A 7718-nucleotide genomic window follows, 5' to 3' on the forward strand; every position below is an offset into this window, starting at 1 on the left:
ACTTCTTAGGGATTGAGGTGGCAAGAAATAATGATGGTATTTTTCTCTGTCAAAGAAAGTACACAATGGGTATCATTAGTGAAGTGGGATATCTAGGATCACAGCCTACTGCGTTTCATATTGAACAACAACACAAGCTTGCTCTTTCTGATGGTCCGTTGTTAAAAGAACCAGAACGTTATCGACGGTTGGTAGGGTGACTTGTGTATCTTTTGGCTACTCGACCAGATTTGACTTATGTTGTTCATGTTCTGTCTCAGTTTATGCACAGTCATAGAGCTGATCATTGGAACTGTGCATTGCGTGTTGTGCGGTAATTGAAAGGAACGCCGGTACAGGGTGTGCTATTGTCTTCTGAGTGTGACTTAAAGCTGTATGGCTGGTGTGATTCTGATTGGGGAGGGTGTCCTCTGACGAGACGTTCTGTGAGTGGTTGGTTCGTCACGCTTGGCTCTTCTCCAATTTTTTGGAAGACTAAAAAACAGAAGGTTGCAGCTCTCTCTTCTGCAGAAGCAGGGTACCGGTGTATGGCGTTAACTGTTAAGGAGCTGGAGTGGTTGTGACACTTAATGGCTGATTTTGGGGTGTCTCAACGTGAACCAACAGACTTACATTGTGATAATCAGGCCGCTCTGTACATTGCAGCTAATCCAGTGTTTCATGAGAGAACTAAAGGAGTGGAGATAGATTGTCATAATGTTCGTGATGCTATACAAGCTGGAGATATTCGAACACAGAAAGTTCATACAAAGGAGCAACTCGCAGACGTGTTTACTAAGGCACTTAGTCGTCGCGAGTTTGAAAACATAGTTGCCAAGTTGGGCATTTGGAATCCGCATGCTCAACAAGATATAAAAAATCAACCTATAGTTTTGGAATATACTTGTGATCTGCATTCATCTTATAGTAGTTATATTATTTTAGATATGTTGTTATCTAGTTAGTAACAAGATCTTATGTGAATGTATATATATATATTGTAACTCCTCTTTACAATCAATAACACGAGATTCAGTAGACTGAACTAGGCGTGGGCATTTGGGTATCGGTTCGGGTTCGGTTCGGGTATTTCGGGTTTATAATTTATAGAATCATATAAGTATTATGAAAATTTCAGCTTGGATTCGGTTCGGGTTTTTTCAGGTTCGGGTCAGTTCGGGTATTTTTTTTAAATACCAAAATATACCCGAAATAAGTGAATCCCCCACTATACCCGAAATATACCCGAAATACTACGAACTGGGTTAAGAATTAACGAATTGAGAAGACTAATCCAAAACATAATCCAAAAGTATAATCGAAAACATAAACAAGTAGTAGAGACTAGAGTAGTAACATCCAAAACCAAATTCAAAAAGTCTTAAAAAAGCTTGAAGTGGTCTTAAGAAAATTGTAAGAAACATCAAGAACCAAAGAAGAGTACTAACATCAAGAATCAAGAATCATAGACATTTTCATTGTTTCTCTGTTCCAAGAGCAAAGCAGGTTGTTACTATATGTAGTAGTGTAATAACAAACAAGTAACAAGCAACAAAAGACCATGAAATTACCTTATATCTGATAATCCGAATATGATTCTAGCTTGAGTCAACTGCACCATCGAACTCTGGAAAATATCAAGTGAATAACAAAAATATGAATGTTAAAACGCTACTCAAGATTGACAAAAAAGAATTTAACAAAAGATTGTTACCTCTCTGAAGATTATCAAACATTTCAACATCAGCAAGAAGTTGTGCATTTGTAACTGTTTTGTCATTTGAATTCAGCTCACACTTCAGCCACTGCTCTGTGCACATCAAGACTTCAACCATATAATGACTTAAACAGCTCCTTTTTGGTTCTATGATACGACCACTAGTGCTAAATGCACTTTCAGATGCAACAGAAGAAACCTGCATTGCTAACACATCTTTTGCTATTTCTTCTAAAACTGGATACTTACTACTGTTCACTTTCCACGAAGACAATACAGACTATTCTATTCCCATTAATCGTTTTAGGAATCTCCACTTTTTCTTTCAGATAAATGTCTAACTCATCTCTTGGATCAGTGACTCCACTTTCATCAACCATCTCTTGATAAGTAGAATCCATCGACTCTGGAACTTCATACCCAACATCATCATCCATTAAATCAGTGGTATGACTTGCATCATTGTATTCTCGGCCAGCTACTGCTGATGTCAGATTTGACTGTGATGACTGACTGTTTGTTCCTTTGTTATGAAATGCACTATAGTCCGTAAGCAAAGCTTTCAAAACATCATTGACTGATTTTTTCATCTCTTTTACATCTGAACTCTCTTTACCATAAAGCTTTTCAAAACACATATTAGCAAACTGCGTTTTCTTCCTTGGATCAAAGACACTAGCAACAATAAACATTTTATTTATATGCTTCATTCCATCCTAATACTTTTAAAACTTAGCTATCATCTCATCAGCTTTTGTTCTCAATTCCTTGTCTAAACTAGTACTCAAGGCCATCAGACTCTTCTCTATAGTTACTATCTCACCAAAGCATTTGTAAGAGGCAACACTAGTAGATGCAGATATAACCAAAGTGGATTTGTAAAAGATTGCTAGAAACTTTACTAATCTCTCCACATCATTCCAATCAGTAAAACAAGGCGGCCCAATCCTTTTTTCACCATCCACTACTTCTAGAAAGAAGTCATTGTATAACTTGTCCTCCATTTCCATCTTATCAAATGCTGATCTAAACTTCAAGGCTGTTGACAGCATAAAGTAGGTTGAATTCCACCTTGTTTTGACATCCAAAGGCAAACTCCCTCTAGTCATCTTACCAGTTACAACCTTCTGCTCAAATGAATCACATCTTTTAATATTAGACCTCACATACTGAATAGCATTACGAATGGCTGTTACTTTACCCGTCATTTCATGCAAACCGTCTCTGACAATCAGATTCATAATGTGGGCACAACACCTCATATGCATAAACTCCCCATCCATCACAAATGCATCATTATTCACTAACTTGAATTGTTTCTGAAACTTTAGGAGTGCAGTAGAGTTTGCAGTTGCATTATCCACTGTGATTGTGAAGATCTTCTCTATCCCCCATTCAGCTAAACATTCCAACAGAACAGAAGATATTGTCTTCCCTGTGTGATCCGTGACATACTTAAAACCAATAATCAGCTTCTTGAGCTCCCAGTTCGCATCAATAAAATGAAGTGTGATCACCATATAGCTCGCACGAGTAACATTTGCAACCCAAATATCAGTTGTCAGAGACACTCTTGTCTTATTACCTGCAATCCACTTCTTCAGAGCTGCTTTCCTTCTCACAAACATTTCAACAATGTTTCTAGTAGCAGTTCTTCTTGAATGAGGCTTAAAGAGATGCATCTTACTGCAAAAGTGTCTCCAAGCTAATCCTTCAACAAATGCTAGTGGCAACTCTGCCAACACAAGCATCTCATTAGAAGCCTCTCTGAAAATTTCTTCAGAAACTTTCCAGTTTTCATGATTTCCATCTTCCTTAATAATATGTTGAGATTGCCTCTGCTCCCATGCCTTATATTCCTTGCAAGTCAAATCTAGATGCTTCTTCAAGTTTGAAGTCCCAGACGCTGATGCACATCCCAATATTCTTTGACAATGATTACACTTGCATTTGTCCTTCAGCTCCTTGACTCTCGTGAAGTGTTTCCAGACAGGGGACCTTGTAGCCGGTTCCTTAGGCTGCTTAGGTGGTTTAGAAGTTGCTCCACTACCTTCTGGAACCTCTTTTCTTTTGCCTAGATTAGTAGTAGGTGATATCAACTCTTCTTCGGCTTCTTCATTTTCTTGGTTTGGCAATGGTGAAGAATCCATCTACAAAATAGAAATAAGAATGAGTGTTAAAACAGAGACTAATAAGCTAAAACTATCAACTTAAAATTGAAAAAAACAAAAAAAACAAACCATTGAATACCTCAAGTCTTAGCACTTCTAAACTAATTCGAGATTAGCCGTGACAAAGACACATATTGAATCTCTATGTAAATTACTCTAGAGTGTAGATTAGACAGACCAAACAAATATTAAAAGTTTGAAACAAAACAGAGAAGAAGAAGAAGAAGAAGTGTATGTTTTACAAAACTTTATTTCAAAACATAAAGTCAACTATATATACTTGAAGATGGCAAAGATTTCTAGAAAACTAGGGTAACATCTGATTTGAGAAACTTATAATGTAAGGAGAAAGACAAACAAGAGTAAGCAGGAAAAAGTGCCAAGGAACTACACTTACTAATCATCAGCAATCTTACCCATCTGATCGAATATAAGGGAATATGCAAACAGATAATATCATATGATATACGAAACAAAAACCAACCCCCAATAGACATAAAGAATATATGATTTTGCACATGATTGATGATAACATCAGCATAATTTAAAAACTGATTCTCAATGAGATAAAGTTAGTCCTGAACAGATATCAACATCAAAATGCAGTCTCGCCTCACATAGACAACCTAAGAGAATAACCATGAATGTGACACTAAACAGTATGTTAAATGCGTATGAGCCACACATTATGAATAAATGACTAAGATTGGTTTGTTATATATCTTTTTATTAATAAAGTAATTATCTTCAAACTTTGAGCTTGTTTCTGAGGTTCTTTCTCTTTAGTGGTCTTAGGGGCAGGTCAAATTGACCCAGCAGGGTTCTAGGATCCAAGGTTTTGACATTTTATAGCTACTATAGGTGTTAAGTTGAGTTTATAGAGGGGGAAAGGGTTTGATATATTCTTTTATCTATCTTTGTTCCACATCTCAATAATATAACAAAATATAGAAGTGGATGGTAATTGGTATGAATATGATTAACTTTTGTATTTCACTATCTAATAAGGTCTCCTAGTTTCCCCTGTTTCTACTTTCTTCTCCAATTAACGTTGTACAAAAATTCTTCATAATTCGACTAAGGTGGAACTAAACCATTTTTGGAACATGTTTTGGCTCTTAATTTTCCTAAGTCTTTACTATAATACTCTAAAAAAGTGCAGGATTGTATCAGATCCATACTAAATTACCTTTCACAATCAAGACATAGGTCTACATCAAAACCCCGTTCTTAAACCAACTCGGTCTAAATGAAACTCTTGTTCTTAAATGAACCGGTTTTCATCTCTCGTTTAATGGGTAAGTCTATGTCATGTTATGTTATGTCTCTTAAGGTTTAAATTTTTATATCATGTAGGGCTAAACAAACGGAAAGACGAAAATAATATATTTTTATTCTTTAGCTTATAATTGTGAAATCTTGTTACAATGGTATTCAAATAATATCATTCCAAGGACAACATTTTTCTTGACCTGTTAATCTACATGGACCATCATGTCTTATACTCCAAACACACGGATGATGTTTACATACATATTGATCTCTCTTAGTTACAAGAATATCAAACCATTTATCTTGACTTCTCCATTTAAAGTGACAAAAGAACAAAGTTGTTTCCCAACTGTTAATAGCTTCTCTAAGTCCCCAGTGTTGATGAGGGACTAAAGATTGTGATCCGAGATCTTTGTCCTTCGATTTGCAGTGTAGTCCCAATTGAACATTTGGATCAATATTATTGATGATATCAACATCTAAATGCAGTCACGCCTCACATAGAAAACTAAAGACAATAACCATGAATGTGACACTAAACAGTATGTTAAATGCGTATGAGCCGCACATTATGAATAATTTAAATAACAATTGTGAATGTTTTACAAGAAATGAACTTTAGGTTTTAGCATCCCATTTTTTTTTTTGGTGAGCATACATCTTTTTTTAAGTACATCTCACGAATGAATGACTAAGATTTTCAAAGATCTTATCTTATATTCCCTTCATTTTTTTCAAATATTATTTTTTAAATTTATATTTTTCTTCTAAAATAGATGTTTTTCTCAAAAATCTATGCAAAATTAATTGGATTGGTATTAACTATTTATATTATGCAGATTGTTTTCTTACTGGTTGAATTGGTATATTAAATTATGTTTTTGTGTAACAATAAACAAAAATTCAATAATTTCTTGATTAGTGTGCATTAGTCTAAAAATCATCTAAAAAAGGGAGGGAGTATAATAAAATAAGGTTCATCCATACTCACATGTGCCATATGCCTTTGACTCTTTGTGACATGAGTCATTTAAAAAAAAATCTCAAATACATTGTTATCTATGTTTACTTTATTAAATAATATCATTATTATATTCAATTAACTCCTATTTTCTGACATTTTAAAATAAATAATTCACATAATGTTATTGTTAAAATAACTTTTGACATGTGTCATTTTAAAAACTCAAATACATTATTATCTATCTCTTTCTTTATTAAATTATATCATTATCTATTAAAATTCTTTCAAAACTAAATAAACCATAACAATAGCATTATGTGAACTATATTCACCAAAAAAAAGCATTATATGAACTATTAATTTTAGAATGCACTCAAATACATTATCACCTATCTCTTTCTTTACTAAATTATATCATTATCTATTAAAAACCTTTCAAAACTAAATAAACCATAACAATAACATTATGTGAACTATATTCACCAAAAAAAACATTATATGAACTATTAATTTTAGAATGCACTCAAATACATTATTATTTATCTCTTTCTTTATTAAATTATATCATTATCTATTAAAATTCTTTCAAAACTAAATAAACCATAACTCTCCAATAGCTCAAGAGTTAAGATATGTAACTAAATATTAATTATAATACATACTAGTGATGTTTAAGGTCATAAATTCACATCTTAAGCTGTTGTTTTATATGGAGGTAATCTAATAGAAATTTAAACAAAAATGTTCGTGGAACAGAAGTTATCCTTGTAGGAAGAAATAGTTTATGGTGAAAACACTGCCTATCTCAATTTCTTGATTTCATTGGATTGTTATTTATCTCATCTCGTATGTGACCTTTTGACTATGATTGGGCCCTGCAGTGGTAGAGCTAGGCAAGATGATAGGATAGCAAGTTACTATTAAACATCTCATTCAGTGGTTTGTTATATATATCTTTATTAATAAAGTAATTATCTTCAAACTGCGAGTTTTTTTTTGTAATGGACAGGGGAGAAATCCCATAGTTTTATTCAAATAGAAACATTACATACGGACAGAAAGCGGAATCGACGTTCCGTTCCTATCGTCTATAAGCACCGAACTACAAGCCTCCGGACACACATCTAATACATGAAAACGAAGCGGTAAAGAAAACAAATAGTTTCCTAACCCGTCAGCAAGACAATTAGCCTTCTTATACACATGAGTCACCCGGACTAACCAGTCCCTTGAAATAAAGTCATGGCACAAACGTACCAGGAACACCAGTGGATGAGTGTCGTGAATCCCTAAAGGTAGAAAATTCACAACCAACTCTGAATCCACCTCTAACACCACCCTTCGCCATCCTCGTTCCCAAGCTAAAACCAACCCATAGTATACACCCCACAACTCGGCCAACGGAGCAGTGCATGAAACTATGTTCTGCGCAAAACCCACGAGCTATTCACCCTCAACATCCCAAACCGCACCTCCTACAGTCGCGTCTCACAGATTACCATGTGACGCTCCGTCCGTGTTGACCGTAACCCAACCCTCCATCGGACGAGACCACGAGATGAACCGCTCCACCCGAGTCACCCTGTTTGTGTTTGTGTTTGACCCTCCATTCCCC

General features: G+C 34.9%; 1 pseudogene; it reads right to left on the minus strand.

The window, feature by feature from the left end:
• Positions 5302 to 5709, minus strand: LOC104733315 (annotated as a pseudogene).

The sequence above is a fragment of the Camelina sativa genome, chromosome 12, assembly GCF_000633955.1.
Source record: "Camelina sativa cultivar DH55 chromosome 12, Cs, whole genome shotgun sequence".
NCBI classification, from domain to species: domain Eukaryota; kingdom Viridiplantae; phylum Streptophyta; class Magnoliopsida; order Brassicales; family Brassicaceae; genus Camelina; species Camelina sativa.